Source organism: Pantherophis guttatus, chromosome 6, assembly GCF_059756535.1.
Source record: "Pantherophis guttatus breed Tessera chromosome 6, ASM5975653v1, whole genome shotgun sequence".
NCBI classification, from domain to species: Eukaryota; Metazoa; Chordata; class Lepidosauria; order Squamata; family Colubridae; genus Pantherophis; species Pantherophis guttatus.
The window spans coordinates 42,067,715-42,082,091 of NC_142068.1; the positions used below are offsets into that span (position 1 = coordinate 42,067,715).

Genomic DNA, 14,377 nt, shown 5'->3' on the forward strand with positions numbered 1-14,377 from the left:
CTCCTGCAACTGCCGCAACCAGAGCAGGGAAGCCCTATTAAAAAAGAGAAGCAGCCATGGATGCTTTGACAGCCCAGGCAGCCACCTGATGGGCCTTTCTTAGTGACTACTCTGCCCTCGTCCTCAGCCCTGAGGGCATCCTCCGACTCACCGGCTAAGACCGAAGGAGTTGCTAATGCTGCCACTGGGGCATCTACCACTGGCACCTGAAGTGCCTTGGTGAGGTCAGGTCCCATATTGTAAAACTCCTTGTCCATATTACTGGAGTTGGGTTCTGCCCCTGGAGAGGCCCACTGCCTCTGTACCACATTGAGAAACAGCTTGGATGAGGGGATCACTTCAGCCTCTGTGGCTGGTTCGAAGGAGAGTGATTCCATAGGATCATCTGATTCTGAGGCTGGATCTGGGGTTGCTGGGTTATTTTATTTTTTTTAAATTTGATTTATATGCCGCCCTTCTCCGAAGACTCAGGGCGGCTTACAATGTGCTCAGCAATATTTCCCAGGTGGGCCATATTTTTTGCTTTAAAAAGCAGTGACTTAAATAAAGAAGGGCGGAAGAGCCCTGTAAATGTTAGGTGATCTGGCATTAAGCGGTCATCTTCGGAAAATTCCAGGTCTTTTTGGATCTCTTCCTCAGAGAGTGATGATTGACTCTGCCTGGAAGGAGCTGGGGAGTGTGGTCCCTGGGGGGGCAGAAATTCCCCTGAAAAATGGCCCGTTTTATGTTGCCCTAGGTACATGGGAAATTCCAATTGCACTGAAGCAGCCCTCTGGCTTTGCTGTAAACCAGCTGCTATTCCCTGCCTGATTGCCTCAGAAATTATGGCCCCCATACTGGAGGGTAATTGAGGCTCTTGGCTTCCCCCTGGACTGCCACCGTGGGGGTGAAGGTTGCCTCTACAGAATACATTAAGAGGCTAATCTCAAATAATTTTTTTCCTGAAATCCCATTTTTGTCAACAGTCTAAGATTCATTTTCTGCCTGTGGGACTTTCAAATAGCTTGTCCTAGGGGAGTTCTATGAAATGAGATCAGCCTTTGCATCTTAGAAGAATGCATAACCCAACTTCTCATATTCCTTTCAGCTAACATTTCTCCAAGAGCAAAAGATACCAGACTTCCAGCATAAGAAACGAATTGTTGCTTCAATATAGTTTCTCTAATAGCAAGAAACTCTTTGGCTTGTTTCTCTACAAATCAATTCTAAATGACTGACTACTGTTGGAGGGCAGAGGACAAAATCAAGCTTACATTACTCCAAAATGGGGTACCACAAAGCTGTTTTCTCCCATCTCTTTCAGTTAAACCCAATGAAAGAAAGCAACAGTTAGTTCAGGATGAGGTATTATTAGGTGCAGATGTCACCCAGCTGTATATCTCTGCCCAGGGCTAAGCAGGAGATGCAGTGTACATACAAACCAATCAAGATGGAACAGCTATTGTTTCAGAGGTTAAATAATTGTACAGTGACTAACTTTAGCTCTAGCAATCCTTGAATCCAAGAGAACTTTGCAGAGCTTCACTCAATGCACAAATTATATCCTATTCTGAAACAGGATGTACCAGTCACTAATATCTTTATCCATCTGTACTTGGATTATCACAATATCCAGAAACTTCAGCTGGCACAAAATGTGACCACTTGTGCACTCACCAGACAATTGTGGAACTGTCACCTAATTTCATTGCTGCAGGAGCTGCACTGTTTACCAAGTTTTTTCCCCAAGTGCAATTCAAAGTGCTAGACATTACCTACAATTCTTACATGGCTTGGAGAAGAAGTCAAGATCTGTCTCTGCAGTCACCAGGTAGCTGCAGGAAGGCCAGGAGAAAAAGCACTTTATTGTACTTGCGCAGCACTTGCCCCTCACCTGGAGCAGAGTGAGGAGTTGAAGTGACAGTTTGAGGACATCAAATAAGGTTACATTGGTTTGGCCCTCCACAACAGTCCTAGTTTCTCACATGGCCCCTTGGAAAAATTAATTGCCCACCCCGACCTATTACCACACAATTAAAAGATTTTGTTTGGTCTGGAAGGTTTTTTTTATTCAAATACCACAAAATAATTTCACCATTTAAGTATTTCAACGTTTCACTTATTAACATAGTAGTTTAACATATATAACCTTCCAATCAAAATACATAAAACAATTCCAACATTTAATTATTTCTCCACCATTCATATACATACCGTACCTTTTTTGTAAACCATTCTCTTCCATTTTAGTAGCATTCTATACCAAAATTTAAAAAGACATTTTATTTCTGTTTTACAACTAGATTGTCATTATTTGTGCACTTAAATTTGCACTTTCCAATGCATTTTTTAAGTACATAAGAGATACAATTCTAATTGTACCACTAATCATATATTCATATCACTATTTTGTATTCTGCAGTTCTTTCATACTTGACTGAATTTGAAAGATGGATTCCCATCCTAACAAAAGTCTTCCCTTCCTCACATACCTACATCAAACTTTTTTTCCCAAATAAGACACAATCCCCGAACATATAAACTGAGCTCACATAGTTAAAATTATGGTCCATAAATCTCAATCTATGAGTTTACACAACATGGATTAGTATAGTATTTATTCAAGATTCTGATTATTATATTTAAAGCCCTATATAGTACAAAGTCAGGGTACTTGCATGACTCTGAGGGGTATATGCTTGTCCTATTAAGGTTAGATAAGGTGGTAATTATGATGAGCTACCTAGAATCATTATATAAAATAGGTGCTCATATAAGTTCTGTAAATAAAAAGAAATATATGAATGCAATGTTACAGTCCCCCAACAACAACCTAAAGCCTAACTGGTATTTCACTGTTGCTTCTTCAAGTTACTTGTTCAATAAGACTTACAGTAATAAACACAGGCAATCAAAATGCTGTTTCAAGTATGACACACCTTCTTCTCACTCATCATGTTCTCATTGTAGCACATGCATCCACACTGATCAAAGTGATTTGCTATAACTTCTATTCTACCAAATTTTAATCTATAAAAGAAAACAACTTTCAATAAACAAATATTAACCTTAAAACTCCTTTCTTAAAAGTGGCCCCCAGATCTGATTAAGGATTTGGTTCACTATCTTGAATTATAACGGGACCTATATGTAATATTCCACACACAAAACTAAGACCTTCTTGGTTCTATGATTCCCCAGTTTAAAGAACAGTGGGACTCAATGATTCAGGCAAAAAAGCAAAAAGAAAAGTAGAATTCTTTACATCAGTTGTGGTATCTATATAGTGAGAGAGTTAAAGAGCAACATGTGATCTTTCTCATCCACAAATAGAAACCAGAAAGGTCTCTCCTGCTATTTCGTTGTATAAGAACTTTTCCTTATTATAAGAAAGCCCCTCTAAAAGAATATCTTTTCTCTGTTTTAAGGCTGGGGCCTTTTGACTCCTGAATTGCTATTCAGTCATGGCTAAAAATGTCAGTTTCTTCTCATTAGCCCTTTCTCTGCAGGAACCAAGCTATCTACGGTATAAAAGCTGACTAGTTAGAAATACACCATAGTATGCAGATGGCTTTTTACCAGATGCAATCTTCTTTTCACGTTTCACTCAGATGTCAAGTATTACAAAGTCCCATCCACTTTAGGTCTTAAAAATTGTTGCTCAGTCTCATTTATTTGAATTTGCTATAGAACATTTGTTACAGATAGAGATCCTATAAACCTTACAGCTCTGCCAAGGAACATTTATGATTTATCTTCTGAAAATGAAATATACTTATCTGACAAAATTAACTATGTTGGACAACCATAAATGACAGTCACTTTGATGTACTGATTAAGTTGCTGGTCTAGAAACCAAGAAACTGTCAACTATAATGTCTAGGTCTGCCTTAAGCATGAGAGCCAGCTGGACAACACTGGATCAGTCACTATCTCTCAGTCCATCCCAACTCATACGGTGATTGTTGTACGGAAAGTAGGAGGCAGAAATATTAGATAGGTTCACTTCCTTGAGTTATTTAAAAAAGGGGGGATAAAAATTATCATTAATGGTAGTATTTAGTATCTTTATTAAAACAGGAAGCATTTAGAAATCAGTATTACATCAACCAGGCTACTGGCCTATATATTGTCTAAACCAGGCATATCCAATCTGCAGCCCATAGGCCAAATAAGGCCCTAGATAGTTAATAAAATGCCTCACAAGATAATAAAAAATATAAAAAAATAAAGGTTGTTATATAATGTACATTAACTATGTTACACATTTTATACGTGGCCTGGGGTTGTGGCTTCCCTATAGCCTTGTGGCTTTGCACCATGCTACTGGCTGCATATTCATGCTGAGCTGCACCTCAGGGTTTCGTGCAATTCCAGAACCAAGGTATGCCAAGAAACACCTCAGCCACTTTGTAGCAAGCAATCCCAGTGTGTGTAAATGTGGGGCTTGGAGGTACCTAAACAACATGGTTTAGGAACAGATATCCCAATCTCAATTATGGGTGTAAATCAAGAACTACTTGCATAATCCAAAAAAAGCAGTGAATATAAATGAGTTCTCTAGATTTTCAAACATGGGTCCTTTCAATACATTTGGTCCTCGATTTACAATCATAATCGGGATCAGAATTTTCCCTCAGCAAGGGAAAATTTCCCTAAGCAAAGCAGTTGAGTCACACTTGATTTTACGACTTTTGTCATGGATGTTAAGCAAATCAGATATTTAGTGAATCATGCTGTTGTTAAGAGAACTCAGCTTTCACCACTGACTTTAATTGTTGCAAATCAGTTAAGTAGGTAGCAAATGGAAATCATATGACTCCAGGACACTGCAACCATAAAAAACATTTGCTGGTTGCCAAGCGCCCACATTTTTATTATGTGACCATGGCAATGCTAGAACAATTTAAGTGCAAGGACTAGTCATAAATCAATTTTTTTCAGTGCTGTTGTAACTTCTAACAATCACTAAACAAATGGTTGTAAGTCAAAGATTTTTCCTTTTTAGAAATGGAAAACTGAACCTGAGATTAATTTTGAGATTGTTATGAGCAGATCATAGCTTTGCTACTGAGCCATGACAGCCTCCACCAAAAAAAATCATTAAAAATGAAGGAATAGGAAAGCACTTAAATTATGCACAACAATGTATTTAAATCCTATTCTATGGTTCACAGCTGCTAATAACAATTTTCCCCTAAGAGTTAATAAATCCGTTTTCTAAATGTTCACATATCATTTGAAATGGCAGGTGTGGAAAAGCCCAGTCTGCAATCTGTAAAAGAATTTTGATGAAATAAATGTAGAGAGGCAGTGCAAATTTATTTAAAAGTAAGTGCCACTATGGCTTCAAAATAACAGCTTGATCCAAAAAATATCTTCAGCAAGAGCAAGCTATACTGAAATGAAGTGATATCTAATTTTCCCACTAATATAAGTCACCTAGTATTCAGATACATTTTAACACGAACATGGGTCTCCTATAAACTAGAACGAAAACTTGGGAATATATTTATTTACTGTCACTTAATTACTCCATTAAGGGGACATGGTGGCTCAGTGGCCAAGACCCTGAGTTTGTCGATCAAAAGGTCGGCAGTTCAGCAGTTCGAATCCCCAGTGCTGCGTAACGGGGTGAGCTTCTGTTACTTGTTCCAGCTTCTGCCAACCTAGCAGTTCGAAAGCACATAAAAAATGCAAGTAGAAAAATAGGGACCACCTTTGGTGGGAAGGTAACAGCGTTCCGTGCGTCTTTAGTGTTTAGTCATGCCAGTCACATGACCACAGAGACATCTTTGCATAGCGTTGGCTCTTCGGCTCTGAAACAGAGATGAGCACCACCCCCTAGAGTCTGGAATGACTAATACATATGTGCGAGAGGAAACTTTACCTTTACCTTTAATTATTCCATTAACCAACCATTAATTAAATATTATTTTCCAGAGGTATATTTTTCATACCTTTCACTTTACAAAGAAAATGTTTGTTCTTCAAAATAGAAGGATTTTTCAATTTCTCAGTAATTAAAAAATAGTATAGCAAAGTCTTAAATGTAATATCACCTTATATGGATTTCTGAGCAACTACAGCTTAACTGTAACCACTTTCTCCAAATTAGGATACATTTTCAATCTAGTCTAGTCTAGTCTAGTCTAGAGCCAGGGTGGATTAAAATTGATGCTTTTTTTAAAAAAAGCAAAAAAATCAGATTTTTAAAATTTAAATCGGATTTTCTTATTTAAATTGGATTTTTTAATTTTTATCTAATTTATTTTAATAAAATGCTTCTGGAGTAAAAACCTATCTAAATATAGTTTTCTATTTAAGATACATTAATAATTTAGTTTATTCAGTATGAAATGGAGCTTAGTTATGTAGCATGAGGCTGTATATTCTGCAATATTGGGACTGTTGGTGAGTCAACAGCGGGTCAGAGGAGGACCCGCTGCGGGACAGAGTTGACAGTTGCTCTTTAAAAATTATGATTTAAATCAAGTTGATTTAAATCAAGTTTATGAAATCATAAACTTGATTTAAGTCAAATCTACCGTCTAGAGCATAGCATAGCATAGATAGTACAGTACCGCATCGCATCGCATCACACTATATACCCACATCTCTCCCCTCCAAACCCGTTTTTAATTTGTTTTAATGTTTGTAATTCTAATCTGTTTTTATATTTATAACTGTTATAAATTATAACAATTTTAATTTTTTTATCTTGCTGTAAGCTGCTCAAAGTCACTTAGAACTGTGAGATAGGCGACAAATTTCATATAAATACACAGCATTACCAGCGTTCAGATCACTTGTGGAATATAAAGCAAGCATTTTTGCAGTTATAATGAATGGACATTAATTTAACTGAAAAAAGGGACTTTTATATGTTAAATTCAAAATGTGAGCTATATGTTATGTAGTGGTGGGAGAACAGGGGGAATCAAATTCAAACTGTACTCAGATATCAAACTCTCTAGATGACTGCAATATACATCTGGAAAATTGTTGTATACTATTCTGCTTTTAGAATTGGTGAAGCCTCATAAACACTATCGTGAATTCTCTGAACAACATGAAATATAATTTCATTAAGTGTTTTTTGTAAGATAACTTGTGATTCATTATACTGTATGTTATACTGATCAAACCTTCATTGGCTCCTGCAATACATATGCTTTAAGCAACTAAGAATTATAGTACATCAGGGCAAAAGTAGAGAACCTGTGAACTTGCTCTCCTATCTGTGCCTATCGATCAGTGTTGCAGCAAAGCAAGGCAAAATTATACCAACATATTTGGGAAAAGGAAAGGGAGCTTGCATTAGCATTCTTTGTCCTAAAAATAGAACTATTCCATGCAACGTTTATGATGGATTTGCCAGAAAGACAAATTCATATGTACTTTGTTCTACAAGACAGAAAAGATAGAAAACACTACCAGAATGATTGTCATGGATGATCACCATACACTAATTGCAAAGATTCCACAGAAATTTGCAGAAGTAAAAAGCAGTGAAGGAAAAATGGTTGAGGACAGAATGGCAACAACAAATTACAGTTGTCCTCAACTTACAACCATATTTGGGACCAGAATTTCCATTGCTAAGCAAGGTGGTTGTGAACCTTGCTCAGTCGCTCCCGACCTTTATGACCTTTTTGCTCCAATTGTTAAATGAACCACTGTAGCTGTTAAATGAAACTTGCAACAGAAAAATATAGCCCAGTAGCCTTTTGAAAAGGCACCTTTGAGGCAACCATGACCTGCATGACTGAGAATCTGCATAGACACTTAGCCAGACACTTTGGGATGAACACCCTTCGAATGATGTGGGAGTATGAATGGATTTCCAGAAAACTTGCACTGCAAAGAAATATAATCCTTCCTCCCCCTCCTCCCATCATGTCAGAACTAATCCTTCCATTCCCCCCCTCCTCATCCAGTCAGAACTGATGAAGTTTCTTGGATGAAAAGTGAAATTTCTTCTTCCTGAAGGGGGAACAAAACATAGTCCAGTTGTCTTTTGAGACAACCATGACCTGGATGACTGTGAATCTCCATTATCATTTGCAGTTGTTAAGCAAATCCAATTTCCAATCTGGGTTAGTCATCAGGACCAGAGGTTTAATATTCCAAGCTTTCGGGCTCATGCTGGAGCCCATTCTCAGAAAATCTCTTTATACCAGAATGTAGGCATTCTGATGGAGAGACGTTCCGAGGATGGACTCAAGCACGAGTCCAAAAGTTTGGAAGACTAAACCTCTGGTCCTGGTGACAGACCCAGAATGGATCCTGAAACATTAACTGGAACACGTATATTTGTTTTCATTCATAAAATCCAACCTCCCCCACTGAATTTGCTCAGAAGCCAGCTGGGAAGATTTCAAATGGCCATCACATACCCCGGACACTACAACCATCATAAATACATTCTAGTTGCCAAACAACCAAATTTTGATCATGTAACCATGGGGATACTGCAATGGTTGTAATCATGTGACCACAGGCACAACTTTGAGAACCAGCCGCCTTGTTCAATGCCATTATGACTTTCAATGGTTCCTGAATGAATGGTCATTAACTAAGGAGTACCTGTAATCCATAAAAAGCAGTATCTTCAGACCAAAATAACAGATATTAACTGAATATTTATTTACTTCCCATCATTGGGAATTTCTATTTATGCATAATTATTTTTTTAATTTAAATGCAGTAGCCCAATTAATATAACATTAAACAATCCATACTTTATAAATTCCAATGAACAAATTCATATAGCACACCTGACTCAATCATACAAATTATACTATGATTTTGTGCAAAACATGAACTCATACTGTACTAATTTTAATCTATCCATCCCTCTCTCTGTCTTTCTCTTTCATCTAGGAACTTCTCTGCTTTTCTTATGGAAGACCTTAAATTATATTCTCCTATAAATACTATGTTTATCATAACTGTGTATACTGAGCTTGAGTATCATTTTCGACCTTGTACAAAAACTTACTTTTCATAAAATAACAATTCTTTTGTATAAAAAAATCTTATATCCCAAGCCAGAGTACACTGAAACAGAGAATACAATGTGAAATCGAAACATATTTATGGAACTTAATTTTCAACAACTTAACATTTGAGGCTAAAGGCAACTTAAGGTCCTTCAAATATATTAGATAAGCTGCAAACCACAGAAAGCCTGAATGCTGATAATGCATATAGGCATCACATTCCAAAACATCTGGAAGGAATGTTGCTGTTTTCTTTTAACTTTTGGCCCAAAATTACGTTCATGTTAATCTTGCCTTAGAGAAATCATTTACATATAGAAATCTACAGGGGGAAAAAAGATTTAGGAAAATATTTTTTTAACCTTATACTTTTCCCTCCCTACACAGGTAGACTTCATATACTACTGCCTTGTGCAACAACTGTTCAAAGTTATGGAAAAAAACCCTCTGGGATCAAGACATATTACATATAAATTCAATAGAAATCTAAGACTTGTCTGCAAAAGTTTAAAGGTTAATATTACATACAGACTTGTTTATACACATATTTCATTTAACTACCAGTTTCATGCTATTGTTTTGTTATATGGTCAAATCTCTTTTCTCTCTTTACCACTCCCACTTTCTGCTGGTTACTTTCTCAGCCTGAATTACTTCTGCTTTCAGAATTTCCTGGGTACAAAAGTCACTGCTGAGAATTTTGGGAATTGAAAACTGCATACTTGGATGAGGCTGGAAAAAGTGAAATGGCCAACAAAATAAGTGACTGGGTTATTGATACATATAAAACTGTAAGAATTGCAAATCTAAATTGTATATTAAAATAATGTATTTTAAAACGGTAACATTGGAATAATTATAAAAGGAATATATTGTATAATGACTGACCTTCATTGCTGTATCTCTAGTTCAGAAAGTGAGGAGAAAAAAAGTGGAATCCACTATTAGTGAAAGTGTAATACATTCAATGAAACCAAAGTGAAACTTTTTGGCACAACTCAAGAAAAACTTAATATCATTCCAATTCATATGCAATTTTTTAAAAAAATGAATATATTTCAATTGGCATTGTAATGATTTTTGCATCTTCAAGACAAATAATTAGTAACCACCATAAATCTTTCTTAGCCACCTCTATTGATATCAAAAGAATACTGATATTAAGCCTGAAAGTGGTTTTGCAACTTTCTTAAATGTGTATTGACTGTCCAAGTATGCAATCCTACAATTCCTGGTTGTCCCAACCTTAAATAACTAGTTCAAAATCAGCTGAGCACAATATTACAAACAATTCAAAAACTTCAGCTCAATACTATATGTCGCTACCACACTTCTAGAAAGATGTAAAATCAGTAATATATACCCTTGGACTTCCCAGTCCTTGCTGCATGTCAACTCCCGTCATCCCTGGCTATAAACTACTATATATTTTTTGTAGTTTAAAAATACAGGTGACTTACAACTTTTTGTTCTGTGACCGTTCAGTTACAATGGCACTGAAAAAAGTGACTAGTGACTATTTTTCATACTTACAACTATTGCAGCACTGGCCATGACCATGTGATCAAAATTCAGATGCTTGGCAACTGACATATATTTATGACAGGTGTGATTTACCAATACAGTATGTATATGTATGTGTGTGTGAGAGAGAATCTTTAATGCTTAAAGCAGTTTGCAATTAAGTAATTTGAAGAATTGCCTGCATCTAAGGGATTCTGTCTGGACCTTAAAAATAATTTCAAAGAACCTTCTCTTTTAATAGCCCGTTTTCCCCCAAAAAAGAAATCCCCTGATAATAATCCCAATCGGGTTTTTGAGCGCATGGCAATAAGGCCAAGCATTTATTTCAGGCTTCAAAAAAATATAAAACAGGGTCTTATTTTCGGGGAAACACAGTAGTGGCTCCTTTATTCCTAGAATATTTTCCCTGGGCATAGAATTATTTTCCCAAGGATCTATAATAAACCCATTCTTTACAGGACAATTTTAAACTGAGCACCAAAGCTTGTTTGCTTTATTTAGAATTTTCCTAAAAGGTTTTATGCTAACAGCTAATGATCCTATCAACTTTTCAAATTTTTATAGCTATTTTAATGTTTTAATATTTTTAAAATTACCAGATGTAAGCCACCGTATGAGGACTTTATCACAAATAGGATATTTTAACAAGCACATAATAGCATAATCCTATGCCTGCCTACTTACAAATTAGTTTTATTAATCAAAATCTCCAATGCTACTGATAGCATTTAAATAAGTTATATTTTAAATTATCGATAAATCCTAAGAAAATAACTAAGTCAATCATATTGAGTTCAATTATTTATTTTCCTAAGACAGTGGTGCAACACTAAATATGTTTTTCAAACATATTATCCATCCATAATATAAATTATCCATCCTGTATTCTTGAAAAAGTCATCACACCATAACATGAAAAGTTAGAATTTATTATTCCAAAGTAAAAAGCTATTCTTCCAAGAAAATTAAGTCAACCTGAACAAAATTATTCATTATTATGTAAACAATTTGCATTTTATTACTATTTAGGGACATAGTATTTGTTTTAATAGCTTAGTTACATGACTTTAATGGAACAAGAAATGTATTAATTATTACGCTTTTCAGTGTAATCTCACTAATTGCTACTCATAATAATACTGTCACAAGTAATGTGTTTTTCAAAAATACTGAGCTATTAGCAGTATTTAACAATTTAGTCTTTGGAAAAAAATCACTTACATCAATTCTTTTTTTGTCAAAACTCTGGAAATCTTAGCCAGTTGATGTGATTACTTGAGGGAAATAACTTCACTATCTTCTAAGCTCATAAACTACAATAAAGGTAATCGAAAAATTGCTTATCAAAATAATTTCAGACAATATCAATATATTTATCTACCAATAATGTATCTGATTAAAGTATGAATAAGAAATCTCTGACACGTTTCTTGAATCATAATTCCAGTTTAATCTCAGCCAAGGGCCATGCTGTTAATGTGAAAGTCTGTCTTGTGTACACACTAGCATTTTTTTAAAAAAAGTTTGTTTAGAGTATATATCAAAGACCTCGAAAACAAAGTTTCTTCAATCAGCTTCTCACCTCATCAGCTTTTCCAAGTCTTGTGCAATATTAAAAATGGTATCCTGTAGTTATCACTGAAGTTAAGGGAGAGAATTGTTTTTCTTCCTATAACTTGTACTGCTGCTGCTGATAGGATTCATTTATTGCTTGCTATCTCATCATCACTCATTTACTCTCTTTGCTATGGTGTCTGTAGGAGAATCTAAGAACATTCTTAAGTCAAAGAGAGCCACAGTCTATACCTATGAAAGCCCTAAGCAAAAAGTTCAGACACTTTTTGTCATGGCCACTGAGCAAACACTCATTTCTCAAAACATTCAGGAACTCTTTAACTTTGCTAGGAGTAACCCCACTGCCTGCTACAGTGATTTGTCCCTGAAAGCTTTTAAAAAACTAATACCTCCAACCTTTCCCCTAGACCTTAGGAGACCATAGGGGAGCTTTTACTTCCAAAGTCAAAATCTCAATCGTAACATTTTAGGTAACTCGTCAAATTCCATCAGCCAGCCCCCCCCCCCTCCGCCCCCAAAACAGGGTCACCGCCACCCCCGAATGGCCTCCCGCTTTCCGCCTTTTCTCCGGCACGGTGATGCTTTCACGTTCCTGGCAATAAGAAATGGAGCCGCCGGTTTATTTGGTCGCCCCCGAGCACCCCACTATTTGGTAACCCCTCCTTCCCGAGTCCTCCTTCCCGCCACCGCCACCGCTACATAAGGCGGGGAGGGAGCGAAGATGGCACGGGAGTCCCTTTCGCTCAGCGCCGCCGCCCGGCCAAGGCGAAGCAAGAAATGAATACTCGGGCGAAGGCAGGCCCTGCATGGGGGCGGGCACACAGCGGCGGGCTCCCGGCCCAGAAGAGGTGCCGCCAGGGCCAGCGAGGAGAGGCAGCCCGTGGGGCCGCCGCCCTTCCATTGTCGCCCGGGTCCACGGGGAAGTAAAAGGGCAGGGCCAGGGAGGGAACGGAGCTGCCGAGGAGCGGTCTCCTCAGGCGAGAGACGCCCGGCCGACCGTTCCCTCCCTCCACCTCTGACTCCCGCCCGCTGGCCCGGCTCGAGTGTGTGAACAAGGGAGTGAGCGAGCGAGCGAGCGAGAGAGGGCCCGCTGCCCCCGCCCCTCACGCCTCCATCTTGGATCTCAGCCTCGGAGCCCTCCCCCTCCCTCCGCCCGCGCTAACTCTTTTACCTCAGCTGAGGCAGCGCCCCCGGGAATCCTACGGTGCCACGGGAGATGGGTCCAGGCGGGCCGGGGCCAAGCCGGGCCGGAACGAACAGGCGGTGGTGCTGGGGGCCGCACCTCAGTAGAGCTGCAATCCTAAACCGCCATCTGGCGGCATTTCCTACCCGCCAATGGCGCAGCCGCCGCCACCGCCAACCAAACCCAGCGCGCCTCCTGCCGACCGCGTCCAAATATTACATACCGGAGCCCCGCCCGTCACTAAAGGCGCCCAAAACAGCTTTCGCGCGAAAATAGACGCGCAAGCGCAATTCTTTTCTGTCCCCAAGCACTCACCGTACACCTTTTATCTGCGCGCGCAACAACTCGACCTCTGGACGGAAGTGGTTTACGTGACACTTCCGTTTTTCCAGGGGTAGCTTTTTGTTTCGCCATTTTTGTTGTTGTTGTTGACTTTTGGGTAAATGACGCGCGAGTGAAAGCTTTCCCTTGTAATTTTTATGCTACGTTGTCGTTCACTAGGTCAACCGCAGAGGGAGCTATAAGCTTGATGACCTCAAAAACAGAAGATAACTATAAATGTAATGTAACTTTCAGTTCAGGAATACCAAGTGCTTATTTAAAAAATAGTTTGCTTTTAACACAATGGTTTGGGTATAAAAATTATTAAAGAACCGCTATTATGCCCGGAATACATTTTGGGTAAAGGTAAAATTTAGTGATGAAAAACATTTATAATGTATATCTTAGCTGCCTTCTGAAGGCAACTTAAAATAAAATATCTGAAAGCCACTTCAGCATAGCCTCTCCATGAAAAACATGTAAATAACAACTGGAAAATACAGCAGTTGCAGTGTGTAAAATCAATCAAAGAGGAGAGCTATGTAATACTGTTCCAAAAATCAAAGCCCCGTTTCAATTAAAATAAGAAAACTATACATAGTTGTAAAGGTTTCATTTGAAAGAGACCAAATATAAAATTATTCAAAAAAAAAAAAAAACCTGTCGACAGGGATTTCTGAAATATACTTTTTTTCATTTTGAATATTGCTAAAAGACTGAATAACTTTAAAAATGGGACTATGTAAGCTGTATGATGATGCATCAGAGTCAATATTTTTTAAAGTGCCCT

General features: G+C 37.9%; 1 protein-coding gene across 17 annotated transcripts in view; it reads right to left on the reverse strand.

The window, feature by feature from the left end:
- Window positions 1–13,600, reverse strand: part of STAG1 (STAG1 cohesin complex component) — a 192,791-nt gene extending 179,191 nt beyond the window's left edge. For 3 of the 17 annotated variants that reach the window (XM_034439664.3, XM_087872161.1, XM_087872157.1), the window contains exons 1-3: window positions 12,091–13,214; window positions 11,730–11,821; window positions 9,873–9,888 (exon numbers count right to left, since the gene is read on the reverse strand). The gene's annotated coding sequence lies outside the window, so the exon portion shown is untranslated. Of the gene's footprint in view, window positions 1–9,872; window positions 9,889–11,729; window positions 11,822–12,090; window positions 13,233–13,254 lie in introns of those variants that run through there. The other 14 variants (XM_087872162.1, XM_034439663.3, XM_087872158.1 and 11 more) reach the window with 10 other exon arrangements.
- Window positions 13,601–14,377: the final 777 nt, after the last annotated feature.